Source organism: Balaenoptera acutorostrata, chromosome X, assembly GCF_949987535.1.
Source record: "Balaenoptera acutorostrata chromosome X, mBalAcu1.1, whole genome shotgun sequence".
In the NCBI taxonomy this organism is placed as follows: Eukaryota; Metazoa; Chordata; class Mammalia; order Artiodactyla; family Balaenopteridae; genus Balaenoptera; species Balaenoptera acutorostrata.
Genome location: NC_080085.1, coordinates 4,964,815 through 4,989,226, shown reverse-complemented (window position 1 = coordinate 4,989,226; position 24,412 = coordinate 4,964,815). Strand labels below are relative to the sequence as shown.

At 44.3% G+C, this 24,412-nt stretch overlaps 1 protein-coding gene and 1 pseudogene across 2 annotated transcripts in view; one reads left to right on the top strand and one right to left on the bottom strand.

Annotated features, from left to right (window-relative positions):
* Window positions 1–24,412, bottom strand: part of STS (steroid sulfatase) — a 165,681-nt gene that overhangs the window by 118,669 nt on the left and 22,600 nt on the right. For both annotated transcript variants that reach the window (XM_057538028.1, XM_057538027.1), the window contains exon 2: window positions 8,484–8,611. The gene's annotated coding sequence lies outside the window, so the exon portion shown is untranslated. The remainder of the gene's footprint in view (window positions 1–8,483; window positions 8,612–24,412) is intronic.
* Window positions 19,081–19,493, top strand: LOC103013239 (prefoldin subunit 4-like; annotated as a pseudogene).

Genomic DNA, 24,412 nt, shown 5'->3' with positions numbered 1-24,412 from the left:
AGCCACAAAGAGCTAGCCACTCAGGGGGATCCCCCCCAGATACACACAAACCACAAAGAGCCAGCCACTCGGGGGGATCCCCCAGATACACACAAAGAACCAGCCACTCATGGGTAGATCATTATTGAGAAGCATGCAGTGGGAAGAGGAGTATGGATATGACAAGAGGACATCCATCCTTCCCAGAGCACAGCCAGAAAGGAGACAGGATGTCAAGTGAAATTGTTCCTACAGGGAAAGAACCTGATGGCTTTTCTTTGTAGTGATCACAGTGACACATTTAACTCTAACTCTGCAAAAAAAAAAAAAAGAAAAGAAAAGAAAAAGAAAAAAGCCTGGGTGTGCGTGAGAGAGAGAGAAAGAGAGAGGCTAAGAAAAAACACAAAGCGGGTTTGGGTTTTCATGTTGAGAACATTCTTAAAGGAGTATCTTCGCTGTTGACGCATCATTTCACCGCAAACATGCCCCTTGGAGAACATTCTCAACATGGAATCCACAAGGGTGCCGAAGCAGAAACAACTATGTATAAACACAGGTCTGTGTGTGTGTGTCTGAGACCACTATACAGTTTTTATGTACGGCTTCATTCAAACTGTAGGTGGCAAAGCAAACTACATGTCGAATGACAGCTTCCACGGTGGGGCGGCTTAGGGGGGGATGAGGGGAAAAGGGGCAAAATGGTTGGAAAATGAGAGTCCAAGAGGGGCTGTGCTGTGGGCGGGTGTGTGTGATGGGCAGCACGATTACTGGGACTTGAGTTCGTGGGGGGCGTGAACCCAGGAAGCTCCCACTCCCAGACTCAGAGCTGGGGAAAGGTGTGAACCACGGCACTAGGCATCCACTTTGTTGTAGGAGGCTCATTCTCATCACTAAATAAAGAAACACCCCAAATGCATCATGTCTCCTCCCTCTGTCCCTCGCCCATCCTTTCCCACTTGACCCAACAAATGCCCAAAGACCACAGAGGAAGCTGGAAACTCACTTCATTGCTTTTAGGATGCAGCCTGGTCCCAACCCACTCCTTCTGCCTCTCGAAATAAAACTGTCACGAGAGTAATTACACTAGTAAGGTTGGGAAAGCTGCAGCCCTCATTTTTTATGTCACAGACATTGTAAGGTGATTCGAGATTTCAGAGTCTAAGGTTACTGTGTAGAATTTCAAAGTTTCCTACAAGCCCGATACAAAATTTTCTGAAGGGAATTACATCTTAGCTACTGAATGCTTTCCAGTATTATGAAAGAGTTACAGCAGAAAAATAGTACTTAAATGATATTTTCAAATTATTGAGAAGGAAACTAGAGAATGGGGACTAAACCAATTCTTTACATTCCTAATGAAGATGACTTACAATAATATCTGAAATAAACTAAAGACCAGTAGTTTTTTAAAATCACGGTACGTTACAAAGTTCTCTAACACTTCAAATGTGTGGTTTCTGAATAGGAAACCAAAATTACTTTTAGTTATCAGTATGATGTTCAGTATTATTAAATGTGCTTAACAAACTTATCTTCTGGATTTGTACGATAATGTCTCCAAAAGTGAGGACGTTATTAGGCAATTTCCTATTTCTAACAAACAGAATTGTCCTTGAAAGATAAATTTATTCTGGAGTCGATGTTTTTTGGCTGATGCTTATTTTAAAAAGCAAAACCCGCAAGTAACTAAGTAAGGAAATGACATCTACTCACTACTGTAAATGTACATTAGCTATGCATTTGATCAACCCCACCCTGAATATTAGACTGTAGCAATAAATAAACTTGAAACATAACTAGAAACAACTAGCTCTGCATTCATCTGGTATGAAATGTTACACAATTCAAAGCAACTCAGCAAACCCCCTCAGGCTATGGAAACAAACTGCAAAAAACCAAACAGCTAGAGACTAATGTACAGTTAACAAAACTTTCAAATTCAAGGAAAGAACCTAGATTTCAAGTCATGAAAGCAGGGGATTAGGAAAACATAAATTGGTAAATCTCCATTAGGTCTTCAAACCCAGAGTTGATTTTAATACAAAGAGAGAAATAAAGTAGTATAGTTTAAAGCAATATAGAGATATACTTAAGGCAGTACAGAGATACAAAGAAGTACAATGGTGTAGGTTAAAGCAGTAGTATACCAACCACTCATCAGCAATTCATTATAATTTTAAAATTCAAAGACTGTACTCCTAAAATTATAAAAATCTAACTACAGAGATTTTATGACTGCCTTCCAACACTTTATACAGAAACACAAAGAATTATAAGCTGTTGTATAGATTATTTCCTGATTGACTTCAAATAAGATCGTATTTTATACTTGAAACAATACAGTAGACTATCTTTCCATACAACTCACCCCTAAAATGGAAAGTTTAACATGAGCTTCATATAGGAAAAAAAATCAAAATAAACAGGGCACCTGACATGCAGTATAAATATTGGAACTGCTACACTTCAATGATTGTCAGTAAGATGGGTAAAATACATGCAGTGGAATATGGCAGGAAATTCCTGTACCTTGGTTTAAAATTTTGTTTCAGTCTATACAGAAAAAAGTACTTGCTTATGCCAGGAATCAGATACTTTTGCTCCTCTCCGGAATCCCAGGTTGGCGAGTGGGAGACAGTCTTTAACAGGTATGAGGTTTCATCACTTTTGGCCAAGAGGAAGACTGAGAAATCCCACAGAAGAGATAAAGATCATTTTTTACATTGTGTAAGTTAGAAGCCAAATCACACCAGAAAGACTTTTTTTTTTTTTTTGCATGTAACTTTCTTGGTTGACTGAAATCCAAAGAATATCATTTAATATCAGTATTAATATAGCAGAGGAACCATTTTTTTCATTCATGTATTCAACAATTATTTACTGAACATCTACAAGGCGCCCTGCATTGCTGGGCTACCGTAGGGAGAGTCGTATGTTTCCTGTACTCATAGAGCTTACAAAGCATCTGCAAAAACAGACAGGATTCAGATCAATACTGGACAGAGAATACATCCACAATGGTATGAAACTGTCAACGGGACCAGAGCGCGTGGAGCACGGTGTGGGCCTTTCTAGCTGGAGGCCCAGTGCAAGGAGAGGCTGACTTGTGTGGAGGCCCAGAGGAGGAAGAAAACAAAGCAAGGGTGAGGCAGGTGCAAGAAGGGCCTGAGGGACACGGAGGGTGCTAGGAGCCCTATAATAGAGGCCTTTCCAGCCGTGGTTCTGGAATTCCACCTTCCTTCCGACGCAAAGCCGTTGCAGAGCTCTAGTAGGGCCAGAGGCAGGATCAGGTCTGGGTGTTGAGAAGGTGCCTCTGGCTCCCGGTGGTGGGAGAGGCCTTGATGGATGCAGACCGATCACCGGAGGCCAGTGTGTTGCACGTGTGGGAGATGAAGCCGGCTTAGCCCAAGGTGAGCCACGTCCAGCTGGAGAAACGAGAGACAGCCAAGAAGCCGATGCAAGGGGCCTTTGGGGTTTTTACATTCGACAGCTTCGCGTATCAATGCAATCTCTTCCCAGACAATCCATGAGGCTTTTTGTTGTTGTGAATCCCTGTGGCTCGACAGCAGTGCCGCTAAAGAAAGCGTGGGTACGACACAGGGGAGGCCACGGACAGACCTCGCTCGTCTTTATGTAAATAACTGAACAGACTCCAGCCTCACTGCTGTCCTCGCTTAGAAGACAGGACAGGTGGGGAAATCAGGGGCCACTGTTTGTACTTACAGATCCTCTGTCCATAAGAAGGTCCACTAGAGATGACTATCAGCGTGGGTCTGCTACAAGTGGGTGGAACAAACTGAGACCACTCCCCACACCCCGGGGCCCAAGGAGGTTCCCAGGAGCAACCAGCAGAGCCCTCGGGGTTCCAACAGGAACGGTTTGCCAAGCACTGAATATCGGGTTGAACGTTCTCAATGTCTTCCCTGGAATGGACGTCAAGGTGGCAAACTAAGCATTTGGCTGCATTGTGTCTGTAATGTCTTCTTATAAATGGAACGCCTTGTTCCTTGAGTCTTTTCACACGCTATCTTTCTTTTTTTTTTTTATATTGAGGTATAGTTGATTTACAATGCTGTGTGAGTTTCAAGTGTATAGCAAAGTGATTCAGTGATACATTATATATATTCTTTTTCAGATTCTTTTCCATTACAGGTTAGTGCAAGATGTTGAATATAGTTCCCTGTGCTCTACAGCAGGTCCTTGTTGTTTACCTATTTTATATGTGGTAGTGTGTATCTGTTCATCCCAACCTCCTAATTTATCCCTCCCCCAACCCCTTCCCCTCTGGTAACCATACGTTTGTTTTCTATGCCTGCGAGTCCATTTCTGTTTTGTAAATAAGTCTGTCTGTATCATTTCTTCAGATGCCACAAAGAAGTGATATTTGTCTCTTTTTTCACATGCCCTCTTTCAAAACGCTGAACAAAAGCATTGCTCTCGATTCTGAAGGCAGGCGGCACTTGCCAGGGAGGACGCCAATGGGCTTTGTGAGTCTGGCACTCACGCGAAGATCCACAGACCCACAGCGCCGGAGTTAACTGTGCTGTGGGAAATCACGCGAAGACAAACACAGAAGGCAAGGTACCAGAACCCTCTCCCCATAAATCCCGACGCGACTCCCTCACCTGTATTCAGGGCGGAGACCACTGTCACGTGAAGCCTGTCCTCAGGTCAGAGACAGCAGGAGCTGGGAAGGTTTGGAAGGGGGCATGGGATCTGTCACGGACACACTCTGAATGCCCCTCTTGGCAAGAACCTACCGTGTGCTCAGCGGTATGTAAAGAAGCTACATGGAAAGGCAAGATGACAGCCTCCACAGTTACTGTGTAACTAGCGCGTACAAAGAGATGGATTCGTCATCTTTAGAGCCACGGGGATGACACTGTGCTGCGCACAACCTACAGCCGCACCGTAGGGCGATCCGCCAAAAGGGCACCAGAACATGGAGGGCCCCGTGGTCAGCAGAGGCTCCCTGGAGGCAGGGACACACAACATATACCTCTAGTGACTGGCTCTGTACAAAATTTTAAAGACAAAAGTCAATGGAACTAAGCCACCTCTTCAAACAGGAGAAGCAAAATAAAACGTCATACGTATTTCTCCCAGAAAACGTTTTTTGGAAACTACCCAACCTTACAAAATAGTCGAAAGAATAAAAACAAACCCAGGTACGCTCCTTCACTTGGGTCGGCTAACTGTCGACACGTTGCCTCACTTGCTTGCTTGCTTTCTGTCTCTATGTGTACACGTGTGTGTATACACACAGAGGTACCTAGGCACACAGCATACATTTTTTCTACATCAGAAGATGTTAAAAGAACAAGGCACGTACTCGTATTTGTGTCTCATGACGTTCCAGACGGAGCTGCACACAGGATGGCGCTGCACCCCCTACGTAGTTTGGCCTGGGTCTCCTAGAGTAAGGATAGTTCCCCCCCCGCCCCGCCCCCCGACCTCGCTACCATGGAAACTGATTCCATCAACAAACCTCCCACACAGTCCCCCCCCCCCGCCCCCCAACCTCGCTACCATGGAAACGATGAAGAGTAACACTGATTCCATCAACAAACCTCCCACACAGTCCCCCCCCCCGCCCCCCAACCTCGCTACCATGGAAACGATGAAGCGTAACACTGATTCCATCAACAAACCTCCCACACAGTCCCCAGATAATTGTACCACCTGGGTCTTTTTTCCAGTCCAGGATCCAGTCGAGATCCAGATACCCTTATGTTTCTCGGTCTTTTGAAATCTGGAACCATTCCCTCACCCCCGACCTTTCTTGGTTTTGCATGACGCTGACTTTTGGGGGAAGAATCCAGGTTCAAGTGTCTTAGACAATGTAGTACGTTCTGGATTTGTCTATTTCCTCGTGTACAGATTCAGGTTGAACCTTTCTGGCAGGGATATTATACCGGTTTTTTGGTGCCCTTCTCGTTACCTCCTAGGAGGAGGTACGTGACAGCACTGGGGGTCTCTTGGTTAAGAGTACAGCCCGCAGATTGCTCTATGTTATGTCCCAATTTACTTCTTAATGAACCTTCTCTTCTTCATTTTCTCTGAGACACACAAAATAGTCACTGTAACTTTTTTGGTTGGGATTATCTTGACCCCCAGATGTGCTTATTATCACGGGTAAATTTGCTGCCATAAAATGTTCTTAATTAAGGATTTGCAGTCCACTTGAGGAACGTTTTTATCATCATCAAAGGATTAAAAAAAAATGACTGACTATCCTAGTGGATATCTGAGTAGAGTGAGGAACAGACTGCTGGCAGGTCCCGTCAAAGAAAATGGCATCTCATAAAAAGCAGGTTTCCTCCTGTTTTCTTTTTTTAGTTCATAAGAAACCTTTAACATCCCTAAACCTTTTTTTTTTTTTTTTTTGGATGGGAACGAATTAGAAATACCAGAGACAAGATCAAAGTATTTCCTTGATTATCATTAAAGTCTTCATCCACTTCAGGAAAGGCAAAGTTTTATATATAAGAACCCCAAACTCCAGAGGGTGAAGTACATTAAAATACCCTGTGAGGGCACCTTTATGCTGGTAAGATACAATGGATATTGTTATCAGGCATTTAGGAATAGATATTTTAGTCCCCACTGAAAGACTCTCCCTTTGCATCGACTGTTAAAAAAGGATAATGCATGCTGTATTAATTTATCATGAATGAATCATGACTCTTTTTCAGCCGCCTCCTTTTAATTAGCTACTGACTCTGTCCATTTTTTCCTGAGCTCTTCTAGCTGGGTCCAAAGAATGTCAATCTCCCTCTAGACTAAAACAACCCCAAAAATATATTACTCGAAGCATTTCCCTGCAATACACAGTTGTCTTGCAGCGGAATAAAAATAAGACTCTACTTAGCAGGTGCTTAAGGCTTTGAAAGCTGGGTCACAAATCAAAGCCAGCTCCTGCATTAACAAGAACTTTAGAAAATATTCTTTAAAACCCCCATAAGTTTGTTTCTGAAAGAGAAAAGGAACACACGATCCTTTTGAAGAACAAATTACAGAAATCACAATACAAAATGAATCTCTTAAGCTGCTCAGCGTTAACAGTGGACACAAGCCACGGCTCTAAGCAGCTGTGGATGTTTGCTCCAGGATGAGAACCCTGTGCTGCTGGGTTTAAATTTAACAGAAAAAAAAAAAAAATCCTAAAAGGTGATTGTCTTTTTCCTCTCCTTAATATGTATTCTAACTCTAATCCCTCACAGTAAAAGACCATTGAATACTCTAAGAAGAAAGAGAAGATTAAGTTAAATCTCTTGTTGTACGGGTCAGGGTTTCTCCACGTGGCACTCGTGACGCTTGAGGCTAGGGTAACACGCGGTTGTGTGCTGTCTGTGTATTGCGGGATGGTTGAACAGCACCCCTGGCTTCCACCCCCTGGATGCCAGGAGCCAAGCTCCTCCAAAGTTATGAGACCCAAAATGCCTCCAGAATTTGCCAACCTCCCCCTGGAGGGCAAAACCGCCCTGCGGCGGGAGAAGGGCTGCCGTCGGTAACCCCAGAGTCCCAAGCTGCATTGTGAAGATGGTTACATCTGTCTGCACCCCATCACCTTGGCTCACAGGATTATCCAGGTACTTATCCTACTTCTCCCAAACAAAGGGCATCCTTTACTTTTCATAACCACCCTGGGAGCCTGTCCTGTGCATCTCCCTTGTACAGAGGAAACCCGGGCGCAGGAAGGTTAATCCGCTTCCTGAGAACGAGACCGGCAGGTGGGGAGCTGGGATCCAAAGCCTGGGTCTCCCTGACTCCGCACGGTTCCACCTCTGGGAGCCTTTGCATACCAACGCGAACCATATCTTGTCTGACAGCATTTCCGTGCCCATTCCTCCGAGCCTGCTGCTGGTGGTGGTGGGGGGACACTGAATGCCCCGCAGTGCCCCCCTGACATCATAATGCCAGAGTATCATCAAGATGCAGCCTCTGTCTGAGAGGAGGGTGTATAGCAGGGACTGTCACCTGCCAGGTCTGTGAAAGCTGCTTCCTTCACCCTGTCCCCATCAATATCCCACACACACACACACACACACACACACACACTCACCTGAACCAGGGGCAGGTGCTCTTCCTGCAGGAAGAAAGCTTGTGCTGTTCCTTGGGTGACGAGGCCAACACACATTTAGAAAACTCCACCCCTAAATTCTCTGAGACACGCTGATTATCGCTGCTGACTAGTGTACACGCCCTCATGGGCCCAGGGCAGCTCTTCTCCAGGAAAAAATGTTTGTCCCCATTCCTCCTCCTCCCCTTTAACAAAGTGACCTTTTGTTGAGAAGTCATGTCTGAAGGAAAAGGAGAGCTGGGGCAGCTCCAAATTGATGTCACCCCTGCAATATGGTAATGTCCTGAAACACCGTTATAAAGGGCACCAAATACCCACAGGACGCAGACGATGCACGCGGTCAGGGCAAGGAGAGCGTCTTGTGAATAGGCCATGGTATTTCCAGAGCCAAAGTACCCGTCCACGCGTTTCTTGTACTTACAGTGACAACAATTTCAGACGGTCTTGGGCGACTGTCTTCCAGATATTATGTTACCGAGACCACCGTGAGCAGGAACGGGGATGGTGAGTGCCTCTCAGCAGACAGAAACAGGGTGCACCAGGCTCATCCTGTGAATTCACCCAAAAGAAGAAGAATCGGACACTGAATAACCACATTCTGAAACACTTCAACGAAACGAGCTCTTTCTGGGCTAGGGGATTCCTCCTCCTGCGTGTTTCTTCTTTCCATGCTCCGCCCAACTCCTACTCATCCACAGGTGTCAGCTGAGTGGCCACCACCTCAGAGAAGCCCCCTGTGATTTATACAATCTAAAGCATTTGCCCCACGGTTGATGAATTCTAGCACTGTTTTTTCTTCCCCCCTCGATAGCAGTTGTCACTATTTGCAATAGTTCTATTTATTTGGTTTCTTTTTATTTGGTATCTGTCCTTCCCACAGGCTCTAAGAGTCAACAGGGCAGGGCTATTTCTTTGTCATAGCAAGCTCTTGCTAAATATTTTCCCAACAGAGCTGGGGTCACAGACTACGGGGCAGGGGACTGTGCCCCCATCTGTTTTTGAAGCCAAGTAAGAATGTTTTCACATTTTTAAACTGTTGAAAAAAGAACATTTTTGTGACACATGAAAAGTCCATGAAATTCATATTTCAGGGTCCACAAGCAAAGTCCAAAAATACTGGAACACCCATTCATTTACTTATTACCTGTTTGCCCCTATATTACAAAGTCCGAGTGGAGTAGTTGCGACAAAGATTGTTTGGCTTGAAAAGCTGAAAATGTTTTACTATCTGGCCCTTTACAGAAAAAGTTTTTCGATCTCTGGTATAGAGCCCCACCCACGAATTGAAAATGAGCTCAAAAAAAGCCAACTCAATGCCCTTCAACCCGAAGAATAGATATACATATTTTTTCAAGTTGTTGACATTTAGACAAAAACTAGCATGTCCCTTGGAGCAATTTATTAATGTGTAAATCTATTGTTTATCCTTTTAAAATAGGAAGCATAATCTCACTTGGTAAATAATATTCACAAGAGAATGCCACGTTAGAGAAAAATTACTATTCCATAGATTTTTGTCAGTGTAAGTCTTGCTTTATTGAAGTTCAGCTCCCAGCAACAATTTCTTGGGTTCAATCAGTACTCCAGAAATATTTTCCCCCCGGAGATGGCATTTGAAACTGTCATCAGTCTTCGGGCATGGCTTTCCATCTTAGGTTCTATTGAAAACAAATGGTGTAAAAAAAGTTCATTTGTGTCATTTTTTAAAGTAGATTCCAGATATAAGTGAATGAACTTTTGTACAAAACAGAAACAGATTTGCAGATCTCGAAATCAAATCTATGGTTACCAAAGGGGAAACACGGGGGGGGACTGATAAATTAGGAGTTTGGGAATGACATACACACACTACTATGTATGAAATAGATAACTAAGAAGGACCTACTGTACAGCACAGGGAACTCTACTCAGTGCTCTGTCGTGACCTGTATGGGAGAAGAATCTGAAAAAGAATGGATATAGGTATATGTATAACTGATTCACTCAGCTGTACGCCTGAAACTAACACAACATTGTAAATCAAGTCTACTCCAATAAAAATTAATAAAAGTTAAAAAAAATCGTTAAAAAGGAATGGTATGCCACCAGTGTTGACCCTCCGCCTCTGTCTTCAGGAATGAAGGAATCTCTGGGCATGGGCACCTCTTCTGCCCTCTCACCACGATCTTAACTGGCAAGGTTAAGATCGTAAAGACGTGGATTTGAACACTTGCGTGACTCCCCTTGCGAGGCAGGGAAGATCCAAATCAGCAGTTTTCCTTTCTTGTGCGCACACCTTTTATTGACAGGAAATAGGTTTTAGGAGATCAGCATGGAAGCCCTTTGACCCGCATTTGAAGAGGAACAAACACGTCTAAAGGGATTAAGTCCCAATGCCTCTCACAGTGGTATTGCCACCAGGGACTATACCTGCAGGAAGAACACACACAAAGGAAAGTCTAATGGCCCACGCGCAGAGGACACTTCTCAAAATAACACTGGCGTGTTCTCACCCGGGGCGACTTTGCCCCACAGGGGTCACTGGACAATGTCCAGAGACATTTCTCGTTCTCGCAAATGTGCGGATACTATTGGCATCCAGTGGGGAGAGGCCAGGGTTGCTGCTAATGACCTTATGATGCACAGGGCAGGCTCTCCCACTGCCAACCACAAACACGCATCCAACCCAGTCCCGCACCGCAAAGAACGAGCTGGTCTCAAACATCGCCAGTGCCAAGGTTGAGAAACTGCATTAGATAATCGGTCTGGTCATCATTAAACCGGGTGTGATGCCAGAGATTGGCAAAAACGTGGATGGGGCTGGAGGGGGGGGGGTGTCACACCCAGTGTGTTCCAACAATCATGCACGGCCAATTATGAGTGGTAGTTCCACTATGACTGTGATAAGTTGTGTGAAAATAAAAGTCTCTGGACATGAAATTTATAACCCAAGCTATAGCCACAGAACAAGAAAATTGAAGATCAAGCGGTTAGGTCTGCTTTATTATTAGGAACGTATATTTTGATTTAGTTTGTGAGTTAACAATAAGCATGTTCCATGACCCTTCCCACTGTTTATCTAATCGTTGCAACTGTCATTTACTTGGTCATTTTTTCATCATTCTCATCCCCTCTCCAAATGAGGTTTTAGTTGTACAACACTGAGAATCACAACAGTGGTGTAAGGGCGGAGTTAGAACCCACCATTCCTTGTCCTTGATTGTGAAACACCAAAAGCCCTGGAAACCGAAAGATTTTTGTAAATTTTGTTTTTTATTTGGCAGCGAAACCCAACCTGAACCGACTTGAGGCATCCATCCTGTCTCAGCCCTCGTGCCTCAGCTGTATCGTGCCTTTGCTAGTATCATGTTGCACTGTCATCAAACACTAGGCTCAACTGCACTGGGAAAACATCAAAAGGAGGTCGAGACACCTCGTGAGTAACAGTGAGAGGAAGGAAGGAAGGTATTTGTCATTAGCAATAGCCCAGAAGCATGGTTATTAGACAAGGTCAGCCTTGGAGGACCCTTACTTGAAGAAGATGGTCTAGAAAGACGGTAAACAGATGAAAAGGATGAAAAGGTCAGTGGATGAAATTGGACCGATAGGTTTGCCATAGGTTTGCAGATCTCGTCCCAGGATCTATTTCCTGGGGCTCAATGAAAGACAAAAGCTGATACGAACCTTAGTCCTGAAAATACATATAACACAGATGAAAACAGCCCCATCTTGCCACTAAGCTATGATCCCAGAGAAACCCTTACAAGCTGTGGGAGAGAGGTCTTCAAGCTTAGGTTGACGGTCGTGAAAAAACAGCCAAGATGATGGAAATGTGAACTCAAATCACCTATTCATCAGCCACACAGGAAGGGTTTTCTGAGAAATATTCCCCGAGTAGTCCAAGAACCAGCATGCCAAGAGTAGACAAGCCAGGCTAGAACAAAACTGTAAAATAATAGAGTTTCTAGTGTGCTCTCTCACACACTTCTTGTGAAATGTAACACTTCAGGTACTTATTTCTTCTTTGATATGAAATCTATAATAAGGCCTTCTGACCACGGGGTTTTGTATTCCATGAAGAGCACATAAACATTTTCTTCCACTCTATGTTGGTTGTATACTGATAAGTGCAAAGTTAACAGTGGTGGTCATGATCAAAGAATTGTGAACTACAGTGAAAAAAAAAAATCACGTAGAACAGGGGTTGGCAAACTATGACCCCCGGGTCAAAGCAGCCCACTACCTGTTTTTGTAAATAAACAGTCGTGCACGTTCATTTATGTACCGTCTATGGCTGCTTTTGCCGTCACTGCGCAGCTGACCATATGATCTGCAAAGCCAACAATATTTACCATGTATGTGGTCTTATCCAGAAACTGTTGGCCGACCCCTGACCCAGATATGCCTAAGATTTGTGATCTGTTAATTCTTGGCCTCAGGAACCAGAGATTATGGCAAATTCGCTCCACAAGAGAGACCACTCAGAAAGGACACTAGATTGACAAGACAGACCGTAATAAAAGAAGTCTTTGAGAGGGTCGATTTTCACATGACCATTTGGTCCCTGTAGACCCTTGTTCCCTAACCACCACCGCTTGGCCAAATAGTACGTGATAAGAGAGGTATGCTGACTCTAAAGTACCCCATCGCAAAGGTACTTGAGCATCCAGAGATCACGGACATATGTTACCGGTACTTGTACAGCTACTTCTTATTTTGACTTGGCTACATCTCACGCTTTCCTTAGAGACAGGAAGTACCCAGGGTGTTGATGGTCTATCCTCATACAATTTAATTTACCGGTATATGAATACAATGTAGCTATCAGAGCAGTTGTCTTCATGTATCCCACTGGGAGAAATATTCATACATTTTTCTGCAGGAATATTAACACGTTTGATTACAGAGTGCTGCCACCACCTGCTGAGGGGGTCCTATGAGCTACGGAAAAGGCACTTGTTAACTTTCTAAAGCATGCATAACTCAATTCCAAGCTCCAGTCCTTGGAGTCCTGGCTCCAAGGACTTCAGATAAGAAATTGTGTATCGATATTCAACTGTGGAAATCCTGGGAATTTAATCAGAGTGAGTGCCAAGATGTCACTATATATCAACCACATCTGGAAGCAGACCAAATTAGACAGCTGCACTCCTAATTCACAGAAGCCCTTTCCAAAGCAACAAAAGTCACGTGGTATTTCCCTGTTTCCCATGGTGGAGACTCAATTATGTTGCTGGGAGGCTGGGATGATTTCAAATCCACAGTCAAAAATGTTAGGATTTTTCGTACTTGAGTCCAACTGCCAAGTGGCATTTATGCCTGAAATGGGGCCGAGTATGAACTTATGACACAAAACAAATTCCATAAATCAGCTAAACAGAATAACGCTGACCCAATGAGGGGAAAGAATTGCAACCACAGAATTGTCTTTTTCTTGCCATGGGTGGGGAAAGTTTCCAATTTGCCAACAAATTTAATTTGTGTTGTCTTCATTTTACTCAGGCCATTTTCTGGTTTGCTCTGGAGATTGTTACTGTCTTCATTATATTCTAAGAATATTGTAATTTTCAAAGGGTCAGTTGGTCATCTGATACTTCAAAAAATGGAAGGCTATCAGGATCACGAAATTATTCTCACTCATATGCTACAGAAAGAAAACATCTCCGTTTGCAAAACTGCATACTAGTGATGCAATTAATATCTCCTATAACCTATTCTGTGTGTGCTATCCTAGTAAAAACTTTACCTATGGAATCAAGCACAGGGAGGCTCCTGTTGAATAACCTGGACGATCTTGGGTGAACGATTTTGCCCGAGTCTCCATTTTTGAGGACATTTACACGTTCTCTCCCTAAATCAACTGAGCCATTCTCCCCATGGACGCCACATCTTCTTTGTACTTCCCATTGTCCAAAAGGCTGTGTGTAGCAGCAGACAGAGGGGGGATCTCACTAAATGTTTGCTGGCTTTATGTCCTAAATTAGTTGTACGACAAGTTCTGAAGGTTTCTCCTGGGGAACTAGGAAGAGTCTTGGGGAAGTCAGAAGTTTAACACGGAACTGCAAATGAAGAGGGAGTCCTTGGTGGTCCAGTGGTTAGGACTCTGAGCTTCCACCACCGAGGGCGCAGGTTCGATCCCTGGCAGGGGCACTAAGATCCCACAAGGTTCGAGGTGTGGCCAAAAAAAAGAACTGGAAATAAAGAGCTGTGGGAAACTATTATAATTATCAACCTCTATAAAAACTATAAATGTGAAAACAAATTGAGTAAGATATACAGCTTGTCTACAGTTGCCAGCAATCCTTGGTGTTCCTGGGCTTGTAGCCCCGCCACTGTAAGTTCTGCCTGCATCAGCACGTGGAGTTCTCGCCATGTATCGTCCCATCATTCTCCCTCTGCAAGGCTCTATAAGTCTCTTTATAAGGACACAGCCGCACTGGATCAGGGGCCCACCTGACTCCTGTGGGATCTCATCTTTACTATGTACATCCTCAGTGACCCTATTTCCAAATAAGGTCACATTCCAAGGTTCTGCCAAAAACTGATTGGCAGCGGCGGGGTGGGGAGAGGGTATCACTCTTCAACCCAGAACAAGCAGCCTATTCCAACAATGGATGGGTACCCCCAGTGTACCCACCTCCTAGAATACAGGGAGGGAGAAATGGAGGAAAGCTAGAGCTGATCCAGAACTCACCCACCTTTCTCCTATCTGCAGGTTGTCCCAAATTTCCTCATTTCTATCCTGTCTTAAACCAGCATCCGTAAAGCAACCCCAGGACGCTTACACATTCCATAGGCATTCACTGTTGTTCAAAGCACTTTCCTACCCATCCCACCTGTAACAGGCTGTGTTTGTGAAAAGACTATTTCCCCTGGTTACAGGTAAAAGGACCTGGGGGGCGGGTCAAAGTTCTGAGCTAATGCTAGATTCCATTTCCAAGTCTAGTCAGATACATTGGTTCAAAAGCTATAACGGACGCCTGGTGGTAGCAGCAAGTTATAGTCACTCCACGATAAGGAACATCCATCCTCTGGGGTTCAGGGGGAGCCCAGCTCCGGGCACTTTAGGGCACATTATTAACACTGAGCCAACACCTAAAGCACACACCTGTACACGAGCTTCACGTTGCTTCTCTTCCTCTAGATTCTGAAGGACTCTGGCACCCACTGTGGGAGGAACTGCTGAGTACCTGCTTCATCAAAGACACTATAAGACGGCCATCGATTTTGGATGGATAAAGTCTATATGGCAAAATGCTGACAACTGTTGAATCTGTCATCATCATCTGTAAACCCATCAACTATTGAATCTATGATCATTATCCGTAAACCCTTCAACTGTGGAATCTGTGATCATCTGTAAACCCTTCCACCATGGAATCTATGATCATCTGTAAACCTTTCAACTACGGAATCTATGATCGCCTGTAAACCCTTCCACCATGGAATCTATGATCATCTGTAAACCTTTCAACTATGGAATCTATGATCATCTGTATACTCTTCAATTATCGACTATCATCAACTGTATACACTTCAATTATTGAATCTACGATCATCTGTAAGCCCTTCAATTACTGAATCTATGATCAATTATGAAGGATATAAAGATGATCATTCGTTCACGTGAGATTTAAGTGGGGGGAAAATTTGTAACAAAAAGTTGGGTAGAGCCTTAGGCAACAGAAACAAAGTATAAACTATAACCTTTTTTTAAAAGGCCATCCACATAGCACCAACTCACAGGACAAACAAACTTCATCTCGGCCATGACGACGAGGTTCCCGAAACGGCCTTGGACTTGCAAGGCCAGCGGTAAGTCAGTAAACAGCCTGAATGTGCCATGATGTCCGGGTGTGCTCGCGTTCTGCCAGGTGTCTGACGGTGATGGTCGGGTGGTGGGCCGGGCACTCCACCAATGGCCGATGGCCACAGGTCAGACACCTGTATCCTTACACTCCAGTGGGCTTGGCAGAGTCCCGTCCTTGCTCAGGACACGTCCTGGGGGTGTTTATGTCAACACCTCAGGGAAGGTCACGGTTCCCTCAAACAGCATCCCTCATATTCCTTACCCTTAACCGTTCTTGGCATGACCTCACCATGTTAATGGGCATTTTCACGATGACCGCTTCATTGTGAAATGGGGCTTCACTTTACCTTGGGACCCGGCAGCTGGCAGACCAGTCTTCAAAGTCTGAACATTTTATGCTAACCGTGATAACTTATTGAACTGATGTGTGTAGAATTTTCAAAGCATCGATGGCCAACACCACTTCTGTTTTGTTGTCTGCCCACGGAATAGAGTCCCACACCCTTGGGTTGGCAGATATACTGGCCCTGCCGACTAAACCATGAAGCGTTCCTTAGTGGACGCTACAGCTGCCTTTCTCTACAGAGATGGGCTTGAGTTAGGGCATTGAGAAGCAGGCCGTGAGTGACAAGCGCCAGCTTTGGGCTTTCCTTGCCGGTCACGGGCTGTGGAGCTGCACCCCGCAAGCTTTGTCGCTACCCAGCTGCGAGACGGAAGAAAGAGCGACAGTGGCACCGATGGTTTACTGGATGGGGGAACTTATACGTCAGAAGCAAAGGGTCCTGGAGCAACACCCCCGCTGTGTACAGCAGAGAACACACAGGACATGGCAACAATCTCCGCAACCGGCGGGGGAGAAGGAGGCTACCATTTATAGGGGGGATAAACATCAGGTGGGCTCATCCGTTACCAGGGAAACTAGCAGCCCACAGCCCCTCAGGTTAACAATCACCACGAGGGCAGATGTCTCCCTTTAATAAACTAACAGGTGGGGCAGCTCTGGCCTAAGGGGCAGGGGCCAAGCACGGTCCTGTGAGCAGGGTGTAGGCAAAGCAGGGGTTGGTCAAGCAGGGGACATACAGAGAACAAGAGAACAGCCATACTGAGTGGCCTGACCGTATACAGGCTGATAAGTGGCGTCCGACTCAGGAGGACAGTCTGTCAACTTTTGAGCGTGGATGTAAAGACGAGATTTAGAGGCAGATTCATGATTACTTGCTTTCAGTGGAAAATTATTAATCTAGGGTAGCTGGGGGGATTTATGGAATGTGCCAGCTCCCTTAGGGGAAGACTTTGATAAATGACCTAATACTCGATTACCACCCCCTACCTCAAAGTGCAGTCACATTCATTAAATTAACCCCTGGTTTTGGTTTTACAGCTCAGGATATTTGATCTCAAGTTGTAGCCTGGGAACTCTGCAGAATATGGGTGTTTTGGCTCAAAGCAAAGGGCCGGACTCTATAGAGTCCAGGAATTAAAATCCAAAGACCCTCAATCTACAGGTGAGAGGATGGAGCCCCGGGAAAGGTGAGTGCCTGACCCAAGGGTCACACAGGAAGGCAGCTGACACTGCAGCAGACTCCCAGGTCTCCTTCCAGACCCCGTTTTGGCTACCCACGTGGCATCACTTGCTTCCCCACAGGGTGAATATTCCTACCCGTTGACAGGTGGCCAACCGTGGCAGCAGAGGGCAACTCATATCAGGTGCCGGCATTTGCTAGGAAATGACTTTCACAAGTGTGAACAATGCCGTTTCCTGGTGTTTCACCCCCAGTTGGTTTTAGAAACCAAAGAGGTCACAACACCATTCAGACAGATCTAGTGAACAGAGAGAACACCAGAGGGCAAGGACTTGAGAAAGCTAACTATGACCTTCTTGAGAAGTCGGTCAAGAAAGCAGAAAGTTTTATCTCAAGAGAGTAAGACCAGAGGCAACAGCCGGAGGAAAACTGATGAACTGGGGTCCCGTAACCACGTGATGTCTCTGTGGCACTCGGCACTCGTAGGGAGCACGCAGGGTAGGAGAGCCTGGTGGGAGCTGCGATTCCCTTCTTTGTGCCGACAGCAAAACAGTTCTCCCCCCAAATTAAGCTCAGTTTAAAAGCGCTACATCACTGAACAGAATTACTGCCTCTCAGCGTTGAAGCTCTTGTGGGTATTAAAAAACTGAAAGGACAAAACTTTATTTTTTTGCTAATGCTCCACGATAATGAACATTCTGATTTTGTATCAGTGTTTTATGTCGACAGAAGGAATGTGTTTACTGCACCGTAACCCTCCATCTCTCTCTGATCTATCAGATGTCCCTGAACTGTCCCAAGTACAGTGACCTGAGGAGAAAAGTTTCTGCTGTGTAAAATCAATGCGGGATGAGGCGGAAAGAAAAGTTAATGTTCACACTATTTGTTAGGGGACACATAAATATTGTTATTTCTATAATAATTTCATTTTAGCAAGCAACGGAACTGGCTATTAATGAGCTGAACACAGAAATAGCTAAGTGATATGCCCACAGAAAACTAGCCGGCCTCCCTGCAATGGAATGTTTACGGAGGCGATGTGAAAGGTGAGGCTCACTGAGTCAAACGGAAACAGATTTTGGAAGCATCCGAAGGCCAAAAGCAAGAGTTTCTTCCAAACTCAGACTAGGTAGGTTTTCAAAGAAAACGGAGACACATTGTGAGCAAATTACTCTCACAGAGGCAAAATGGGTAGATTTTGATCGAATGAAGTTTTGCAGAAAATGAGACCGGGGAGGAGGTGAATCCAGTAATCCAGGTCACAAGTCTTCCAACTGGGGCTCACCGACTCCTAGGAAGACACAAAGACTTGCGGGGGCATGGGTATGTGGGGAAGGGATGCACTCTAAGGGAATCTGTTGACAGATTTTCAACTTCCATTTATGCTCTGCTCCAAAAACGTGCTGCCTGGGTTTCCACCCTCACCTTCTTCCACTTGGTACAAAAGGCATCCTTGGCACCCTGGCTCTTACCATGGAGATCACCCCAGGATATAAAATCCTTTCAAGTGCTTCAGGGACAATGTGAAATCTTGGTATCAATGGGATATTGGCCAAAGGGCCAAGGATGAGTGCCTTTGGGACTAGATTGGTCAGGGAGTTGCCAGGAAACATGGAAATGGTTCTAAAGTGCCAACACAACATCCACTTTCAAGGAACATTCTGGATGGAATGGAGATGAAGTTAAAGAACAAAGAACCACCCAAGATGGCGGCCACCATAAAAAGGGCAGGTGCAGAAGACATCAATGTGACTTTGAGGAGCAACAGGAGATTAAAAAAAAAAAAAAATTTGCACAGAATATAAGTAGAATCACAGAGCTGAAGGAAGAAACCGAAGTGAAGAAAGAAACAACTCCAAAACTTCGAAGATGCTTGAGGACATCATGCTTGCAGATGATGACTGCTTAGTGATAACCGTATCAGATTGGTCTCCCTGTGTTTTCATCAGTCACTCTCAAGAAGAAATAGGAGAAATGTTAGAAGAAGCAAAGAAAAATCTGCAAGAAATTGACGCCTTAGAATCCAGAGTGGAGTCATTTCAGTGGGAGTTGGCAGATTTGCAAGTTCAGTTATGCAGAACTGGGGAGAAAAGTAAACCTTGAAGCCCATGAAAGTTAAACATTTAATAATACTTTAAAAACGTGTTTAATAAACATGAATACTGTTTCTAAGAAAAACAACAAAGAACCAGGTAAGTACAGAATTTGAGGGTGAGTGGAGAAGCAAGATAGGAAGATGGAAAGAAAATGGTGAACTTTCGCCACAGAAAGGGCTATAGTGCCCAAACGCCCCCCCTTATTGGATGCATCCAAATAGTGCATTGCAGTGAAACTCCTAAGATCACCATCGGCAGATGGTGGCCATGGGGTCAGAGAGGTACTTCAGAAACTAAGCCAGCCAGATGGATGACTAACTGGATAAGGGAATGGGGGGATGGACATGAATGCTTCTAGCACATGGACGAGATGTACTGAAGGTACAGAGATTTGGAAAAGAGAAGCTAAAGGTTGAATTTTGCACATGACTAGTTTGGAAAATATTTGTAGCTCATGTCACAGGAAAAAGACAATAACGTATCATCGCCATCATCAATTACTAAGGGCTACCAATGTGCTAGGCATTATCCTAATGCTGTGACTATATATTACTTATGATACTGATACTGTAAATATGTATTATCTATATTAACCTAAATTATCTATCATCTATTATTCCTTCCCATTTTACAGAAGGGGAAACCGACATTTACAGAAGTTTTTACCAGCTCAGCTTGTATGTAGAAAAGGTGGGACTGGGATACAGGTTTTGTATCTGGAACGGTACCTACCATCACTCACGATACCAGTATTGTCTCCCTGGATACTAGAATGAGGGGAGAAAGCAGAGCACAGGATAGGGAATTAGGAAATGGGACTAAGGATGACATTTGATGCCATGGCTGTGGGTGAGATTGCCCACCGAGGGGAAACAGAAGAAAAAAAGTGCATAAGACATAAGCGTGAGTAAACTGAAACTTCCAGGGGCAGAGGTGGGAAAAAGAACCAGTGAAAGCAGCTCAGAAAGAGCATGCTGAAAGATATGCAAAGAACCAGAAGCGGGAATCATTGCAAAGGAAAAGATACTGGAACTGGCAGTAAGATGGTCAAAGGTGACCTTGGGAAAGAAGATCCGGGAGACGCCAAGCCAGTTAGATAGAGGTAGAGATGAAAGTCTGTGACGGGGACGTGATGGGATAAAGAGTATTGATTAAGAAGGTGGCTTTGGGAAGCCAGAAGGGATCACTGAGGCAGCCTAAAATCTAGGGCAAGTCTAAGGATTAAAGGGAGAGAGTTGAGTCCAATTTGTCAACACCCATTGGCTGGCCAGTCAATTAGTTAGTTTGCCTGTTTGTGTAGACTTTTCAGAGTTTCAGAGGTAGCAAAGTTTCCTGCTACCCATGAGAGTCTGTGAGGCTGCGACTTTGGGGGATCCCAGGACGGGTTTGGATCTAAAACGCCGGGTAATGCAAAAGGGGTCTTAGCTCGCGTGAGTAGATCAAACAACAAGCAATCCCGAAGGCACAGCCCAGGATGTGAGTCAACATTGTGCAGTGGATCAGGTGAGCATTTCCACGCGATGGTCTCCAAGAAACGTATCAGCACCATCTGGGGTCCGATACATAAAGCGAATAGGGCCGATTCCAGGTGGGGCTCTGCGACGTCCGCCTGTACGGCTTCAGAACTTTGAAAATACAGGTGCTGTTTAAATGGATTTTTACCTTCCTAAGGATTAGGTCTGATGCAGTGGGCATGCTGTCCCATCCAAGGGCACAGAAATTGCCCAGGTAGGCTTGGGAACTAGAGCACCAGGTGAGTATTTTGTTTGGGGTTTTTGGTCTTCCTGACATGATGGAGAACTGAAGCCATTCATTTCGTGATTCTCTGCCCTTCCCCAGCCTCCCGAATACTCCCTTTCAAAGTCTGGGCTCATTAGAGGGAAACCCTATTTTGCTACGCCGATTTCTTGCTTTCTCCCTCCTCCGCTGGACCCTTTATGGATTTGTGATTGCAATGGCAGACGTTCATGTCTGAGTTCATTTTAATGCTTGAGTCATTCCTTTTTCAGAGTCCCTGGCGAGGAGATATTATCTATTTTTATCTGAACGACTCTAAACCCCAGGGCACGTGTTGGCCATTTACTATTACAGATTTTAAAAGAAGTCACTTCCTTCTGAGGATTTCTATCACTTCGCTCCACCAACCAATTCTTCCTGGTTTATCACAGTCAATTTCAGAGCAATATTTTATCTGTGGGATAAAGTTTCCAGAAAGAAGAGAGTTTATCAGATATTAAGCTTTTAGCTGGGCAAGACTTCCAGCCGATGTCCAGGAGCTGAAGTCCCAGATCACCAGTAGATCAGGCTTCTGTGCCAATTTCATTATCTATAGGTAAGAACTCATTATTCACTGCCTGGACCAGGCCTGGGAGTCTATTGTATAATTGCAAATTATATCACTTGGTATTTTCTCTCTTTTGAAAATCCTTACCAAATAATACCCTAGCATGCTTCCATGTCCAGATTTAAAGTTTTGATTTTATTTACAACTGTGTAAGTTGCCCATATTCAGTGCATTTCCCTTACTCCTACAATTAGCTGTGCCTTTTGAAATAACTGTGCATTTGTTCAAATGATAGCAGTCTGAGATATACAAGGAATGATCATCTCATTAACAGACACTGACCTGTTTATAAGGGAAATCAGTCTTAAGGACCTAAGTATTGGTCCATATACCTTTCCTTTGGAAATGACCATAATTTCAAGCAGTTAGGAGAAAACGGCGAAAATGGCAGAAGAAGGTCAGATGATTTAGTGTGAAGGCAGACAAAAGACAAGCATTCCATGCAATGAGGGGCATGGAGATGTACAGAACACCTAAGTTTTATTTCCTCATGCTTGAGCGATTAGCTCTGGGACCTTGTAAGACAAGGATTATAGGGTCATGTAGCAGAATGATATAATCTGATGATTGTCAACATCCCCGAGGGCAATAATCACAGGGTTCCAAGAAATATGATGAAACTGAGAAAAATATGACTTCTTAAAAACATCTTCAGGCACGGGGTGGGAGTGGGGATGAAAAGAAATGGGCATAAAGGATCTCACTGGGGTGATGAAAACGTTCTAAAACTGATTTATGGTGATGATCGCACAACTTGGTAATTTACCGCAAACCACTGAATGGTGCAAGTGGGTGAATTTCAAAATACGTAAAATACGCCTCAAAAAATCTGTAAACGGGCGTTACATCATTTAAAGAAAAATAACACAGACTGAATTTTAAAAGTATATATGTAAATTTAGAACAGAATGCCCTTGGGTACCACTGTAAATTAAGGTGGTTGGACGTCTACATGTTTTATTCTTTTTCTCTCTTTCTGCTAAACGTGAACGTGTGTGTGTGTGACTGACCTGTCTCCTGATGTTCCTGGCAGGGACACGTCCTCTTGGGAGGACCTTCCCCAGCGTCTGTCTGAGGCAGCCCACCAGGATGTGGAACCAGCGCGGCTGAGAGAAGCTAAGGTCTCAGGAAAGGTCAACAATGTGTGGGCAGAAACAAGACAGAAAAGCAAACAGGGTTTGACCCACAGAGTAAACTGTGTAACCGGACGGAGTGTGGGGAATGGCCCAGGGCAGTGGCTCAGGGCCAGAGTTACCAACGACTGGCTTCATGAGGCTTCTAGACTCTGCACACGGTGCAGGCATGGTGGCTCAAAGGTACACGGGGGTCTGGGGGGCAAGCACGATGCTCTTCATTGCCCCTGTTTTAAATGAGTACCCGATACTCTCAGGCTTCATGGATCGTCCAAAGTCATGATTTTTAGTACGATCTCCAAAGACAGCAGTATCTTCAAGATTATTTCCATGGAATTGTCCAAGTTTTTAATTCAAGGCATATTTCTATCACTGAAAGGCTGCCAAGGGTGGATGCTAATTCTTTCCAATCAAATTTACTTAAATTCAATGATTACCGTATAATACACGGAAAACAGACAGTGAGCCCTATTTGTTAAACATGTTTTCATGAACGTAGCAATGGCTTATCCGTTTTGGTTTTCAACTACGTGGAGACAAATTCATTTCATGAATTTTTGTTCTTCCAACATCCCAGGAAGAAGCAGCACCGAGCATCTTTGCAGGAAAAGCAGAAGTGTTTCCTGCAAGAGATGATGATGAAGCTGAGAATGTAGTTAATTATGTGCTGCAGGGAAAATTCTCCTGGGACAGCACTGATGCAATAGGGGACTACAGGTTTGGTGAAGAAGGAAATCCTTAAAGTCTTACTGAAAAACAAACAAGTCTATGAATACAAGTGACTAACTGTGGGCAGCATTCCAAGCAAATTGGTAAATAACCAACTGTTACATTGGTAGGAAAATATAAAAGGACCACAGAAAGGATTCCCAATATCCCTGCTATGTACTTATCACAGGTCAAAATGACACTAGCCTCTCTAATTAGCTCACTATTGGAACCAAGAAAAAATAATCATACTCAAAGTATAACTTTATGCACAAGGTTCATTCAGCTTAAAAGATGCAAAAGTGAAAAAAATCACAGGAACAGACATTCCATTTGAAAACTTCAGTGGCAGCTATGTTCAAAGGTAGCTGGGAATGTATGGCATTTATGCAATTCTTTAAAGAAGGCCATCTGGAGTCACCATATTGATTCTTCCAATAGCTCTTATGGAATATATAATTAGGCACCACGTATATTCCACACACACCATTGTACCCTAGGAGGCTTCATGTCCTAATGAATGCTTGGGCAGTGGCCAGGAGCACTCTCTTTTGCTGAAAATAATTTGTAAGTAGTCACTCAGCCGCTTTCACACTACCGTGTTTGATAAAATCCCTAATCTCGTAATGTGTCCACTGGACACAACTGTATGTGTTGAGGGTGAGGAAATGGGGTTGGAAGAGAGATGGAAATTAGTGCAGTCAACCCAGAGAGAAAGGCTCCTGATCTAACTGGAATTTGAATCTTCATAAGGTGA